Here is a 16364-nt window from a genome sequence, read left to right as displayed (position 1 = left end):
GTCATTTAATCTGTGAGCAAGAGCCAGACTGTCACGGTGGCAGCCTGTTCCACAATCTCATTTCCATCTCTGTCTTAGATTTATTCATGACTGCTTCATATCCAGTTGTCCATGTGCCAGTTTTGTCCTTCAGCTTTTCCCTCCCTGTATTTTACACTCCTCCCTGCCACCAAAAATTTGTTTTAGAAGGAGAAAGCTTATTCCTTTGCTGCCTTTATTTCAGTCTGTGATCCAGGCTTTCTCATCTATTCTCCACTCAGAAGATGGATTTTCCACCTCCTGAGCATCCTGGTGAGCCATCTCTGTACGTCTTTTCTGTAATGTAGGTGACAAGAACAGTGTGCTGTCTTCTTGGTGGCTTCTCATCAATACCTTTTGCAAGGACACCAGTGTTTTACTCTCTGCAGGGGATAGAGCTTAACAGATGATCCTCTCAGGTCCCTTCCAGCTTGTGATATTCTATGATTCTGTGATTGAGCTGCATCCAAGGATTTTGTTTTCATAGAATCATAGAATCATTAAGGTTGGAAAAAAATACTAAGATCATCTAATCCATCAATCCATCACCTTCAAGCCCACTAACCATGTCCCCAAAACTATGTTCCTTGCTTGTGGGAGCACAGTCAAATAATAGATTTCTACATAAACACTCACCTACAGCCAACTTGCTGCTTCATTGTGAGCGCCATAAACTACGCTTCCTTCAAAAGGAGCACTCCCTCTCTGTAGCAGCTGGGGAAGTTTAGTACCATTCTGAGGTAAATCAGGCTGCTTCTTGTCCAGCCACCATCTGGCTACTGATTGCATAAAATGGAATCAGAAGTTCATTTTGTAAGCGCTGCAGACAAAAGACAAGATTGTCAGGAGGAAGGAAGGAGGGGATGAATCACTTACTCATTGGAAAACAAAGCTTCAGAAAAGCCAAAATTGTTAGTACATTCAGGTCAATGGTTTTGATAGAAAAAGGTTTGAAGAGCATTCATTTTGATGTTTTCAAAATTGGGGTAAACTCATAAATTATGACATCACTGATGAAAGAGGAAGGCGGGGGCTCTAGCACCCCCACAAAGAGCATCTCTCAGTGATGGTAACAAATGCTTGTACACCTCCTATTAAAAGCAAATCAACACTTCTGGCCTACCAGTCAGATCATAGGTTTCCAAAGATACTTTGCTTTAAATAACTATTTTTTAAAAATTCTATTTAAAAATCAGTCCTGATTTGTTTTGTTTCAGCATTGTCCTTGCAGATAGTCCTATCCCCAGTAGACTTATAGTGGGAAGCATTTAAATACGATCTATGTGAATAAAACATTTTTTGAAACCTACTACATAATAACACTTTATTTGTTTTTAAAGCTCACAACATCCCATGTTCCTTAAAGTTTTGACTTACAAATGAAAGTCAGGCTGCGAGACGCTGAAGAGGTAAAAATAAAACCTAAGGAGCTGATTTTTACCTTGAAAAAGCTGTGGTTTAAAAGCTTTTTCATAACACTTTGTGGCATAAAAGGTACCATTTCACGTGTGTTTACAATTACTTTCATTTGAAAGCCTGATTTAGTAAGATGTGACGAATGGTAACATGAAGTAGTAGGCTGCCTGTTTTGGTCACTGCAGTGAAACATAAATGATCAAATTAAATGGATATGATCGCTCTTATTATTTCTATGACAGAAATAGAAGTTACAGCAATTAGCATAAAATGAAACAAAACCAGGGACAGAGTAATTTCTTGAACACAATTACAAAAAAGATGTCTGTAAAGTAACCCAGATCTTACAACATACGTCACTTGCAATAGTTGGACCTTGCTTAAAGAATGCTGTTTCCAATTCGAAACACTTTGTAAGAGGAAATAGCTTTGCTTGTTGTTGAGTTAAAACAATACTTGCCAAAATAAACAAGAATTTTTAACTGTTGCTTGATCTGGAGAGAGCAAAAAGGTTCTCTATCTAATAGAAATGACACAGGAAGATGCGAGCAGAGAGAAAACATCTTCCATGAATTGTATCTGGCCATGGCTTTGAGAGTGGCTGCACTGAAAAGAAATGACAAGAGGCCTTTATTTTCCCTGAACAGTCAGAAGTACTGTTATTTTCGGTTTTATCCAAGAACTCACACTGCAGAAAATTGATTCCAGGATGAATGAGAACAGTGCTGGTTCCTGAGTCATCAGCAGGCGCTGGGTTTCTCCTGGAAACCTGCCAGTGGAGAAGTGGCCAGAGCTGGCCCTCCTCAACCTGAAGGAAAGTCAGAAGGGCATTGGTCATCTCAGAGAATGTTTGGACATTGCACAGACCAAAAGTTTCCTCCTGTTAGAAACCTTTGAGATAACACTTTTGGAGGAGTTATCACTTCCTAGTAGTAATGCATGAACAAATAGGTCCATGTATAATAGCATTAGGGATGTTTATAAATATATTTAAGAAGCAGGAAGGGAAATAGCAGGCAATTTTACTTTCAGAACATAAGTCAAGTATGTCTTATTACGCCTAAATAGACTGGATTAATCAAATGTCATACTGGCACTTCTAATAATGATTTTACATTGCAAATTCCATTACCTAGCTTTACCAGCCAGGAGAAAAGTTACAGAAGATCAATTAAACAAACAGGAAATTACCTTTTCTCTTTGTAGTCCATGACTTCCAGTACTTACAACAGTGCCAAAATCCCTGAAAATTAAACAGGCATTTGCATAAGATTAATAACTCACCTGCTTTCTGCCTAAATCACAGCAGCTTGTTTAGGACCCCAGAGTTATCTAATGCCTGCTAGAGAGGCAGGAGATGATGAGAGCAAATTAAAAATGGCTTAACGTGTCAGAAAAGATCACAGCATTGGAACATGGGGCTCTTGCATTAATAAATGCACCTGCAGCATCCCATAGATTAATGAGCAAGATCTCTGAAGAATTCATTTCAGTGGGAAGCTGCTGGCAGGAGTTTGCCAGTCAATGCATGGTCCTGTGCTTATGAGCTGTGCAGAGGCAGCCACCTGGGCTGCCAGGGAGGAGCTTCACATTTGTCCCCATCTAATTTTAAGAGCAACCCAAGACTTGATGTGGCTAAAGACAATGCGTCCTGCTAACCAAAAATAACCACTACAGGAAAAAAAAGAAAAATAGAAAATATGTTGGTTTGATAGTTGGAGGGATGGTATAAGAATTTCCCATAACTCACTGGAGACTGGAGGCTGCATGGCCATGCCCGGCCCCAGGCCGGCACAGAAGAAGGCATCAATGAGTTGGTTGTTACTACTTGAGCTGCTTAGCAACAGCCTGGGGAAGAGAGAGCTTCCTTCTCTGCACAGCGGCTGCTCCTCACAGGATGTTTAGCCAGATGGTGTACATAAGATTACTGGAAAACGATTTTCAGATAAACTGAGAGCCTGAACAAACTAATGCAGTTCCAGGTGCATTAGCTGGTAATCCCTGGCAGAAGATCATTTCAAAGAAAAGTGCTACCAAGTCTGCCACTGAAAGAGCTACAAGTTTTTGTGGATCTCTATCCTCAAAGCCTCAGAGGAACCCTTACTTGTTTAAAAAGTGAGCGAGAAGGGGGATTAGAAGGAGGCAAAAGTTTCCATTTATGGCAGTTTGTTGGAAAGAGGCACAGAATGAGGAAAGGCAGGCTATGTGGGAATGGAAGGGAGAGGGCAGTGATCCTCTTGATCCAATCCGAATGGGAATTGATTTTCATGTAGGGTGGAGAATTGTGAGTAGCTTCATTGAAGAAGAAAATGGAAGGAAGGAAGGAAGGAAGGAAGGAAGGAAGGAAGGAAGGAAGGAAGGAAGGAAGGAAGGAAGGAAGGAAGGAAGGAAGGAAGGAAGGAAGGAAGGAAGGAAGGAAGGAAGGAAGGAAGGAAGGAAAAGAAAAAGAAAGAAAGAAAGAGAGAAAGAGGGAAAGAGGGAAAGAAAGAAAAAAGAAAGAAAGACAGAAAGAAAGAAAGAAAGAAAGAAAGAAAGAAAGAAAGAAAGAAAGAAAGAAAGAAAGAAAGAAAGAAAGAAAGAAAGAAAGAAAGACAAAGAAAGAGAAGAATGAAAGAAACAAAAGTAATGATTCCTTGTTTTTGTACATGAAATGAATATAATAATAAAGTACAAAAAAAAGAAACAAAGCAAAACAGGATTTGGCAGTTAATTCCTTCATGATTAAAGGATGCAGAAACATATGAGGCAAAAACCAGCTTTTGTGAGTGATTAAATGCTGAAATGAATCCAAAGGTATTTAATAACTGCTGCAGTGATTTATTGAGAAAGTTCCTATTTTTGACAGTAGCCGTAGTCTTTACTGAAGGAAAGGAGGTTCCAGAAATCACAAATCACAGACTACATATACATCAATTTGGGGAGTAGTTATCTCAAGTAAGAGTTTAAGAGTTTGTACCACTGCTGGAGTTTGGTTTTGGTTTGTTTCCATTCTGTGTGTTTGCTTCATTGAGGTCAGACTCAGCCAAATATTTGCTTGACTGGAGCTCACCAAATGGGTAACCCTTGAGTGTAGGATTAACAAGCCAAATAGCATTCAGAGATCAGTGTTGGAAATATGCAAACAACTGTATTGGCAAGCCACATTTACAAAGGTCATTTGATCCCAGCGTGTGCAAAATGTATGCACATACTAATTGAGAGGCATATCTGAAAGTCTGACAGCCTGTTATTTGTGAGAGCATTGCCTGTATTTGCAGCAATAGGGCAAGTTCAGACGAGGGCAATAAAAATAGCTTGAAGCATGACAAGAAAGTGTACAGAGCCTGAAAAATGCTCAGGCTGAGGCAGAGGGCTATGAAATCATCAGTGCAGGGGGGAAGGTGAATCAGGAGTGAGCATTCACTGCCTTTCTGAGCACAAGGACTAAGGGGCATGAAATGAAACTAGCAGAGGCCAATTTTATAGCAGTAACATAAAGTGATTCTTTGCACGACTTGTAGTTAAACTGTGAAACTCCTTGCTACAGGACATGGAGAAAGTGATCAGCCTTTCCTAGGTTCAAAAAGGCTTTGGAAAAGTCCAGGTAAAGCCCAGTAAATGCCCAGACATCACCTCTGGCTCTGGAACTGAAAGAGCCAAAGACACCTTGAATACTGACTATTCAAGAACAAAAACTGTTCTGTGCTTCCCTGATACTAATGCTGTTTTCTAAATATCCACACTTTGCCACTGTTGAGATGAGATAGCAGGAGAGCCTGCCCTTTAGCCTGAGCCAGCACAGCTGTCTCTGTATTTCTCTTCTTTACATTGCTCTCATTACCAATCCACTAACCACCGTGAGATTGGGGTACCATTATATGTGACTGCAACCAAAGCAGTTCTCGTGCCTGAGCTGGCTGGATGCCCCTCCTGCACACCAGTCACATGAGGGGTGATCTGCAGGGCCATCAGCTAGGCTGCCCTCGGCCTTCATGGAGGCATGCAGAGAATCTCAGGATCATAGAATCATAGAATCGTTAAGGTTGGAAAAAGCCACAAAGATCATTTAGTCCAACCATCAGCCCATTACCACCATGTCCGCTCACTTCGTCACTTAAAGAGCCCACCAAGAGAAAGGAGAGGCAGCCTGTAACAGGGAGATGCCAAATCAGAAGTGTCTCTTCTTGTAGAGAAGCTGTTGTGTCAGCACTGGAAATAAGATAGCCCCCCTTTTGCTGAAGCTGGGGATAAGCTGGGCAGTGGTAGGGACTCCCATGCCTTCAGGTACAGGATGACTACTGGTGAAACACACTGACCAGATCCCAGTGTGAAGTCATAACACAGAGACTCTGCAGGGTCTGCCAATCTGGTAGATCATATTTGCTCAGTGGAGAGGAGGGTCAGAAACAACCTGTATTTCACCAGGGGCTTTCTTCAACCCAAGCCATTCTATGATTCTATGATTCTTAGGACTAGGTTTTCTCCTAGCATTTTTCATTCCATGCTTTCCAGCTACACTGGAGCGGTATAAAGAATGATACATTGTGAAGTGCTACAGAGACCACAGTAATGTTTTTTTATAGTCAGTTGCATTTGTAAACTCCTTTGCTTTCCTCTGAACCATTTGAACCATTTGATGTTGGTTAGTGTTTGAAAAGGGTTTCAATGCATGCCAACTGCTTATCTTCTCTGAAATACGTTATTAGCACTGAAATCAGGCCTTCTCTCTCCAAAGCTGTTTATACTTAAGTCTGTGCATCTGTTCTACACTGCACACTCAAACAGAAATCATGTAAGTTAGCACTGATTCTATAAATGAGAACTTTCCAAAGCCATATCTTGTGGATGTCACTGTGTGATGACTGGCTCTGCAGTGGCAGACCAGTTCAGCTCAGCACTGGTGCATCCTTCCATGCTTTCTGCTCATATTGGCAGAGAAGGATGACAACAGCAGGGAGTAGTACTAAGTGCACATGTGATCCACCAGCACTGTCTGTGGTAAACCTTGAAAAACTGATGGCAGGGCCTCAGAATATATGGCCTGGATTTCAAAAGGTTCTTCTTTCAAATTTGAGTTCTCTGCTTCGTTTGCTTCTGTAGGTCTGGGTGAAACAGAGGTATTTCACCATATGCATTGGGAACGTGTTTTCATTTTTAAGGTTATTCTTTGGCTTGGAAAAGTTCAGTGCTATTTTTGAGCCATACAAGATTCAACAGACAAACAAACCCCAAAGGCATTTATGAAAGCATATATTTGTGTTACAGACTTTTACCAAAAAGCCTTGATGAACTACAATTAACGACAAACAATAATATCTTCTTGTGAGACACCCCAGTGCCTGTAGGTCAGAAAAGATTCTTCATTTGTTTGCCTTAGGCACAGCGTGCAAATACTTTGCACACTCTAAAAGTGATCCAGGAGCATGTCAACTACTGTACTGGCAAATTGATTAATTAAATAGAAATATAAACACAGCTATTCGAGGATGTAAGTGAACATCTTAGTTTGATTGTTCAGTAGAAGAAAGACTAAAAGTAACAAATCTGTAGAAAATGAGCTAAATGCATGCCAGGATTTTGTTGAAGGTTAAAGCTGCGTGGAAATGAAAGAAACCAGTCTCCAATTATTCACACATACTTCATGGCTGTGAATGACTGCAGATTCTACAGAGTGGCAGCAGACAGCAACTGCAAATTTTCATAATGCCTTGCTTTGGGAGATGGAGAATGGAAAAAATGCAAAACAGTAAAACAACAACAACAAAACCAAAACAAACAAAACAAACAATGATCAGCCCCTTAAACTCAAATTCAACAAGACTTAGATCTTCTTTGAATTATATTTTTCACTAGTAACTTAAACACTGGGCTTCCAGATACACTTGTGTCCTTCAGCTCATTCTGCTTCAGGGAATGCAAGTGAACAGATTACACTGCACACATTCAACAGGGCTCTGCAGAGCTGAGGTCTGTATCAGTTCTTACATGTCACTATCAGTAACATATAAAAGCACGTGTCGTGTAGCACACAAGTACAGCTCATGTGTATACTTCTAGCATTCATGTTTATCAATACTGTAAAAATCAGATTTAAAGGGGGTGGACCTCTCTTGGTTCTATGCACTGATATCTAATGTATTCAGTATTGAAAATGCATTCTAAAAAATATTCATTTTTGGTAATGTTCAAGTAAGACATTCTAATTAAGATCTACCATGTCTTTAAATTAATATGTATGCACAACTTTTATGTCATCTTAATATACTTTGTCCTAGAATCTCCTTGGTTTTATTAAATTTTTAATAACTTTTTAAGCAAGGGAATTATGTCTGCTATTGACTAAATTATGGCTAAATTAGAATGTAGCAGTCTACATCAGTAGCTGAAATTATGGCCCCTTGAAATCCAGCAGTTCCTCCAATTCAGAATTTGAGAAATGGATTATCATAGATTTTCTGTGCTCTCCTGATGGTTATGCATCTATTTTTAGGATGGTAAATCCTGAACTATAGATGATCTATAGTTGCTTTTAAAAACAATATTGAATAAGAATACCAAGTTGGGTTCATGTTTTCATGATCTAATGCAACCCCCCAGAAACAAGATCTAAAACTATCTGCTATCCTCAAGTGTAGTCTGGCAATAGTGGTGTTGCAGTTATTTTAAAGTTATCAGTGAATGTTACAAAAAAAAAAAAAAAAATTAAATGTATTAGCAATATCAAAGAAACATGTATTTGTAGCCTTAATATCTCTCAGTGCTATCAGTCTTGGCACAGCATTCTTTTTATTAATCTTTGCATCTTTGTGTGGAAGTCTGAGGCAATAAAGCAGGAAAAACTGAGTGAGAGTGGCACTGATAGAGATGGACTTGTTTAGCTTGTGATTAACAACTTACACCAAACTTTGTTAGTGCAGCATCGAAGGGAAAACTGTGATGGGAACAGATACTTAATTACAATGCTCTCCATGCTGCCTTTTCCCAACCCAGGTGCCTTCTAGTTGAATTTCTAGAGAGATGGTTAGTGAATGTCACATCTCCCAACTTGTGCATGGACCAAAATGTGACAATTAAGACTACTGTGTTAGTTTTATTTAATGGGAGATGTCTCTTCAGCAATATGTGATGAATCAGGATTTTCTATGTCTGTCTGCTTCCAGGCAGTAGATAATCTTGCTGTGTGAGCTTCACAGAATCACAGAACGGCCCACGTTGGAAGGGACCTCAAGGATCATGAACCTCCAACCCCCCTGTCACATGCAGGGCCACCAACCTCCACATTTAACACTATACCAGGCAGCCCAGGGCCCCATCCAACCTGACCCTGAACACCTCCAGGGATGGGGCATCCACAACCTCTCTGGGCAGCCTGTTCCAGCACCTCACCACTCTCATAGTAAAGAACTTCCCCCTCACATGCAACCTAAATCTTCCCTCCTTCAACCTAAAACCATTTCCCCTTGTCCTGCTGTTATCTACCCTTTCAAAGAGTTGACTCCCCTCCTGTTTATAGATTCCCTTTAGGTACTGAAAGGCTGCAATGAGGTCACCCCACAGCCTTCTCTTCTCCAGGCTGAACAAGCCCAGCTCCCTCAGCCTGTCTTCATAGAGGAGGTGCTCTAGCTCTCTGATAATCTTTGTGGCCCTCCTCTGGGCCCTCTCCAACAGCTCTCTGTCTTTCTTGTACTGAGGGCTCCAGACCTGGACACAGTACCCTAGATGGGGCTTCACAAGAGCAGAGTAGAGAGGGACAATCACCTCCCTGTCCCTGCTGGCCACCTCTCTTCTGATGGAGCCCAGGGTACCGTTTGCTTTCCGAGCTGCAAGAGCAAACTGCTGGCTCATGTTAAGTTTTTCATCCATCAGGACCCCCAGGTCCTTCTCTGCAGGGCTACTCTCAAGGACTGCTCCTTCCAATCTCTAAAAATGCCTGTGATTTCTCCGGCCAAGTGCAAAGCCCTGCACTTTGCTGTGTTGAACCTCATTAGGTTCACCCGGGCCCACCTTTCAAGTCTGTTGAGGTCCCTCTGAATGGCATCCCTTCCTTCCACCGTGTCAACCACACTGCTCAGCTCGGTGTCATCAGCAAACTTGCTGAGAGTGCACTCAATTCTATTGTCAATGTCATTGATAAAGATGTTAAAGAGCACTGGTCCCAGGACAGACCCCTGGGGGACGCCGCTTGTTACCAGCCTTCACCTGGACATAGAACCATTAATCATCACCCTCTGTCTGCGGCCTTTGTCAAAGGCCTTGCTCAAGTCCAGGTAAATGACATCGGTCTCCTTCCCTTTGTCCACCAATGCCGTCACTTCATTATAGAAGGCCACCAGATTGGTTAAGCATGACCTTCCCCTGGTGAAGCCATGCTGGCTGTCTCGGATCACACGCTCATTCCTAATGTGACCAAGCCATGTTGTCCAGGAGGATCTGTTCCATGATCTTCCCAGGTACAGAGGTGAGACTCAGTGGCCTGTAGTTCCCCGGGTCCTCCTTGCTCCCTTTGTTATAAATGGGAGTGAAAGTGTTAAGAAGGTCAGAAGCCGATTTAGCTGTCTTATCTTTCTGGAAAATAAATCTTATTCTCAAAGGGATAATACAAGCACTCATGTAGATAGTGAGCTATTGAACTTTTCCTGAGAAGCTGTGAGTGTGATACTGTCTACTTTTGCAACTGTGGTTTTTGCAGTGGATGGAAGCACACTCCTCTTTGTTTACCCATGAAATAAACATGTAATAAAGTTTGCCACATGAGTGAGACAGTTGCATTCATTGAAGTTTTGTGTACAGCTTGCAATGTTATGAAGAGAAAGAAAAGACCTAAGTTCAGTGCTGGAGTCTTGGAAGCTTGGAAGCATACTTTGATGCATTAGAAGCACTACCCACTAAAGGTAGATGGAGTACATTCATTCCAACATTTATACATACGCCACAGAACATGATCTTTTTTACTTTCTCTTTCCATTTAGTAAAGCAGAACATGGACCAGTAACTGTGGAATACACAGTCAGATATGCTAGCACTCACTCGATCCTTCTCTCTGTACCTTTATCATACGCTCAGGGTGAAGAGATGTTAGTGTGAAAATAGGTTAGTGATGTTAATCATTTTCATGTGTGGCATAGTCCCTGGAGTGACAGAGTTTCACTTTGTTCAAATGGCTTACACAAGGTTGGCATTGGCCTTACTTAATTTAAGAGCAGATGAGACTTTGATTTGTATTTCATCTGTCCTCCCAGCTCTGCCTGAAATGATCTTTTCCCAGTTTTAGGACATGTCCATGCTAAGGTGCAGAGAATCCACCCCCACAGAGCTCACACCTTGTTTCACTGTTCGCTTGTCATTGCTGATGTTCCTATAAATATTAGTGAGGGGTTAAACTGACTTAGGGGAGAGATTTTATTTTCTTGCTGCCATTTATGCTTCCAGGTTGTGAACGCCCCCTCCCTGGAGGCATTCAAGGCCAGGCTGGATGGGGCTTTGAGCAACCTGGTCTAGTGGGAGGTGTCCCTGCCTGTAGCAGGGAGTTGGAACTAGGTGATCTTAAAGGTTCCTTCCAACCCAAACTATTCCATGATTGTATGATTCTGTGATTTATGCTGGTACTCCACTGACAGTCCAGCAGTATAAATGCTGTTTACTAATTGCTGCCTCCTCAGGACAGGGATGTTTCTGTTTGCTCAAAGACTGTCTGAAAATGGCAAGGATATCAGAATACTAATAAAAACCTAACTGTTATACAGTTTGCATAGGAAAATCTCCCTGATAAAGAGGGCAAGAAGCAATGTTTACGAGAAAGCAACCAGCAGTATTAGTTATAGTGCAAAGTTCTCAGCAGAATATTTTTACTGCTGTGCATTTAGACATTAATGTATAACGGCATTAGTTTTGCTGTAATTATATAACACAGTCTGCACTATTGCTAGAATGAAAAAAAACCTTTCCATTTCCTTCACTTTTGTTACTAGAATTTTACTATTTGTTAATATTCTGCTGTTCTCTTCATGTGCTTTCGCCATAACCACAACAGCTGCCCTGTCAGGGACTGAAAAGCAGGCAATGATTATGTGACAGCTTTAGGGTATTTGCAAAAAATAAAATATTTTATGGGTGATTTTATGACCTTTGCAGGGAAAGGCTGAAGTTACAAGAATAAAACCCGCTGTTAAAAGCCTTACTTCTGCCCTACTTCACAACAGAAAGCTAACACCTACACTCAGCGTACTACTGCTACATAGAAAATAGAGCAGTAACTTCACTGAAGAGAGACATATGCCTGTCACAAGTATATTATCACCATAGACATGATCTGGCAGGGTAAAACGGAGAAGCCTTCACCTGGGAATCTAAGGATCTCATTCCCCAGCTACTTTGAACCAGCATTTTTGCCTTGTGTGACTCTATCAGAGACTGTACTGGTGAAACAGAGGAAGGATTTCATTTGGGGGCTGTTTCCAGACACATTCTTGTCCCTCACATGGTTGGAAATGGCTTCCATTTCCAGAAAGATTTGCTTTATGACATTCCTACGGACTAAGGTGAGGCTGACCAACTTATAGTTGCAGAATTCTCCTTCTTGCCATTCCTGGAAGTAGATGTGACATTTATCTTCTTGTCACCCACTGGAAACCTTCCCAGCCAGCACAACTTTTTGAGGATAACAGAAAGAGGCCTTGCAACAACACCACATAACAACTGTAGCACCATGAGGTGCAGTTCACCTGGGCTCATGTCCCATCGACCTTAGTGATGCCTACTTCCTTCTATAGCAAAAGGAAGTGCTACATTTCCACATACTTCTGAGTAGGCTTAGGAAACTGGAGAGTGTGATGTTGCCACTGAAAACTAAAGCAAAGAGAAAATCAGACACCATTTGTCTTTTTTTCATGAGGTCTGTCCACCAGCATACCACCAGAAAGGCATCCTTGTGTCCCAATGTGTCAGCAGAGATAAAATGAGTGTCAAGGAAGCAAAAGCTCCTTTACCTCCTTTCCTCTTCCCCGCATCCTGAGTCCAGCAATGCCCTTTGCATGAAGGTCCGGTGCCAGAGGAGAGATGCCAGGGCCATCCCAATGGGCAATTAGTCTGGAATGAGCTCAAAGGACATGTCAGAGAGCACAAAGGAAAAAGACGGCTACAATTTTTTCAGTACTACTGGCATACTACCATCTTGGCTTCATCTTGCCTTCTGAAGCTATAACCACACCTGCTTCTGGGGAAAGTAGGGATTGTGTCCTATTTCCTTTTCTCCCACCACCTCCCAAGGCAGACTCATGCAGGCTTACTCTCTTCACCACTATAAATAGGAGGGAACATCTGGCCACTACATAGGCCAATGGGGCGTGAATGAGTTCATGAGTTGCTTCTGTGAGATTGCTATGTGATGTTTGCTGAGCTGCCTCAGTGTTGCTCATTTTAAGTGCTTACAGTTTTTGTTGTCAGTAACTGTTAGGTTTCACAACACACTGTTTGTTGTGGTGCTTTGTCTCACCACAACACCAAGAAGCAGACCCTGCTCTCTCTGGGCACTCCCCCCTTCCTTTGGGGGAGGTTTGGGTGAGAGTATAAAGTTAGATCCAATGTGAATTGATTAAAAATTGAATTTCAAAGCAAAGGCTCACACACACTGAGCAGAACTCTTTTATTGTTTCTCATCTTTTGTCCAGTCTAAATTCAGAGCAGCTAAAAGAAGAGCACTAATTTATATTTAACAAGCTGGCCTGGGGACACTCTAGGATGGTGGTTGTTTTCCCCCATGACAAAGGCTTGTATGACCATATCACTTCTGTGGTGTTGTCAGTTTTTACCTTCATTAGCAACAGAGAGGCAGAATTCATAGCCATTAAAAAGCCTAAAGACATTGTCTGTCAGTCATCTCCTACTGAAATCAGATTTCCTTCATCTTTTCAAGAGTTGGCTACAATGCCTCTGGACCACAGTGGTACATTATTATCTTGCTCATAAGAGTGGGCACAGTAGGAACTGCAACCTTTACCACATTTGCATATGCTAAAACACTTTGCCATTTCTGTTCTCCATCAGTATGAGCTTTCTGTTACTTCGAAGCAAGTTTAGACTGTAATCTAAAAAGATTTTTTTTTTTAATAAGTTTGAATATAAGTTTAATTCCCTCTCCTGTCTGGATGAAATTTCCACTTCTCTCACACATCTTTTCTTGATTTCAGAACAATTTCCCCAAAATTTCTCCTGTCTGGTATTCTATAGATGTATCAAATGGAAGGCGTAGTGGAAAATGTCAGCTAAGTCCCACTCAAAATATTTCAAAGAGGTACTAGAGTTAGAACCCATTCACTAAATCCCACCCTGTGATATAACTTGTCATATAAAAACACTTGATATAGTGTATGCCATTTTGCAATCTTGTGTATATGTATGTTAACACGTTAGCATAATAGTTTCATTAAATTTCACGGTAGCTGCGAATTTCTCTGGAGAGATAAAAAGTCAAGTAATTTGAAAGGGCAGGAGCCAGATTTTAGAATATAAATTCTATAGGAAAAAAAAATGTTTGCAGACATCAGTAAGGGGGAGCTGATGGAAAATAGAGGGTGATTTTGACCAGGTTTTACAAGTCTGCATTAATTAGTGCACAGAATATCTCAGCTCTTCAGTGTGTCTTAAGAAGCATCCTCTCACTACCTTCATAACTCACTGTCTGCATATTTACTCATCAGAATAATGAAGAATGTTACAATTTACATTTTAAAAAAATCACATTTCATTTTTCTCTAAGGGAATTAACAGCTCTGGCAATTTTACCCTCTGTATGGTCGTTCCACAATGCAGGGAAAAAAGATTTAGCTCCATATTTCAGCTTCCTGGCTCCTTGGAACATGAAGCATTGTTGGTTTGAAGTGGGTGCAGATGATCTCTTCTACTATGCAGAAGGAAGTCGTGGGCATTTATGTGTGAACAGCATGGTCACAGATGCAGGTGCTAGACCTGGTTGACCTGTAAGGTTTGGTTGCCCCAGTCACTCACCTGGGACCATCTAAACTTGCAAAAATGGCCAATCATGAAATATTCATCTCCTCTCAAAGTCAACCAAACACAAGGGACAAATCTATGTACGGAACTGGGAATAGCTTTGGTCCACTGAGTCATGACCAAGAAATCTGAATCTTCTCATTTCTTGAATTGCCAGTTGGTCATAACTTTGGAGACAGTGATAGACGTTTTGTTTCATAAGTTCTTGACAAAACCTTTTCTTGTGAAACATCATGACAAAATTGGCATGGGTAGGATTGTTTAGTAGAGTTGGAGAGCCCTTCTCCATCTGCTGAAGACACTGAAGCCTCATTCCCCTGATGAGTAAGCCTCCAAACTATCAGATGTGCTTTTTTCTAATCCTATCTTTCCTCACCTTCTATCATTCATTAAAATCTCTTTCAAATTGGTGTTTTTTCACTGGTATGCAGGAACATTTTACACTGAGATAGGCTTTAGATGGCACTTCAGTGAAATGTGCCAGGGCTTTGTACTGCTGAGGTGTGTGCTATGACTGCCAGGGTAGGATGAGTCATACTTTCAGCAGATATTTAACTCACAGTTCTAAATGTGACAGTTTCCTAACCAAAACTGTTAGAAATCTGACCAAACGCACAATTGCAATAACTTCTGGAGCAAAGATCAAGTAACCACACTTTTAATAACCAGTTGAAGGGAAATGGGTAGTAAACTAAATTAGTAATAGATAGTTAAAAGTAGTTGCATGCTTTTAATATATAATATTCTTATCTATATTAGTTCAGAAACTCTACCACAGCGGCTGCTCACACACATATGCATGCAGCTTTTGGAGGAGACACTGTTTTAGACATGGCTCAATGTAAGCAGAAATTTAGAATTAATTTAAATAACCTCTTTACCCTAATACTCCCAGTATTTAGATGTGAACTCTCTCAAGTCCGTGGAGAAGAGTGGAAATTAAGCCTTAAAAAATCCCTGGTGCTTTTCCTCCTTTAGCATCATTCCTTTTATTTATATTTTTTTACTTAATAGTAGCCCTTTTTACTTTCCTAAGTCTACTACTTTAAAAGAAATATATAATACATATACACTATGCCTCATAAATCCAAATGCTGGAACATGGAAATAGTTTTTATAACAACACTGAGAAAGATCTATCTTTCTTATGTGTACCAAAGGCATCACGGTGACATTTTTAGGTGATGGACCATAAGTTTGCCAGTGCAGCAGACCCCAGGGAAACTATGGTAACAATAAAACATCTTTAAAGAAAGATTTTTAAGATTTTTAAAACTGTCCTGTACAAAGATATATACTAATAATATAATTACTTTTTTTCATGGAAGCGATTTGCCAGAGACAGATTATGCTGGGAAGGTTTTAGAGCACATAGACATAATTTCTGTGGGATAATCAGGTAGTCAGACGTCTACATTTCAAAAAATGACCCTGCGTCTATTTGCTATAAATTGTACCTGTAATTATTTGCAGTCACAGAATTGGAGGCTAATTCTGAAAACCGGGGCCTTAGTATCTTGAATAATTTATAGAAAATGGGTTTGGGTAAATTGGAAGTCGTAAAGCATCATAAAATCTACGGCATTTCCTATATCCATCTGGCGTCTTGGTTAATGTGGGCCAGCTTAGTCAGGGTGTAAAAGCAATTTCAACACTAAAGAGGCAAAGGGACTTTCTTCTGTTTGTATCAAAGCTGCACCAGGTCCCCTAAGCCTGCTTTTCTCTGGCACTGGATAGCCGTAGTATTTAACTAGATGACTCTAATAATAGATGACTTGCATAAACATTATTGAAGGTTAGTTCCTGCTTTGTGCCTAAAACAATTCCCCTGGGACCACATCACAACTTCAGGTTCATCGTTACTCTTGTCAGTCAGTCATGTATGGTAGGATTTCTGATACAAGAGCTTAATTATAACAGAGAAAATACTGTCTGTATGCACA

General features: G+C 40.8%; 1 protein-coding gene and 1 long non-coding RNA gene across 9 annotated transcripts in view; one reads left to right on the top strand and one right to left on the bottom strand.

Annotated features, from left to right (window-relative positions):
• GRIK1 (glutamate ionotropic receptor kainate type subunit 1) overlaps positions 1–16364 on the top strand; it is a 161469-nt gene that overhangs the window by 42996 nt on the left and 102109 nt on the right. The gene's annotated exons all lie outside the window — the stretch shown is intronic.
• On the bottom strand, positions 1107–3787 carry LOC124417197. Its single transcript, XR_006931477.1, has 3 exons — positions 3185–3787; positions 2626–2677; positions 1107–2242 (listed from the first exon to the last, which is right to left on the bottom strand). It is a non-coding gene; the product is annotated as an uncharacterized LOC124417197 (long non-coding RNA).

The sequence above is a fragment of the Gallus gallus genome, chromosome 1 (genome assembly GCF_016699485.2).
Source record: "Gallus gallus isolate bGalGal1 chromosome 1, bGalGal1.mat.broiler.GRCg7b, whole genome shotgun sequence".
In the NCBI taxonomy this organism is placed as follows: domain Eukaryota; kingdom Metazoa; phylum Chordata; class Aves; order Galliformes; family Phasianidae; genus Gallus; species Gallus gallus.
This window is presented reverse-complemented; position numbering and strand designations above follow the sequence as displayed.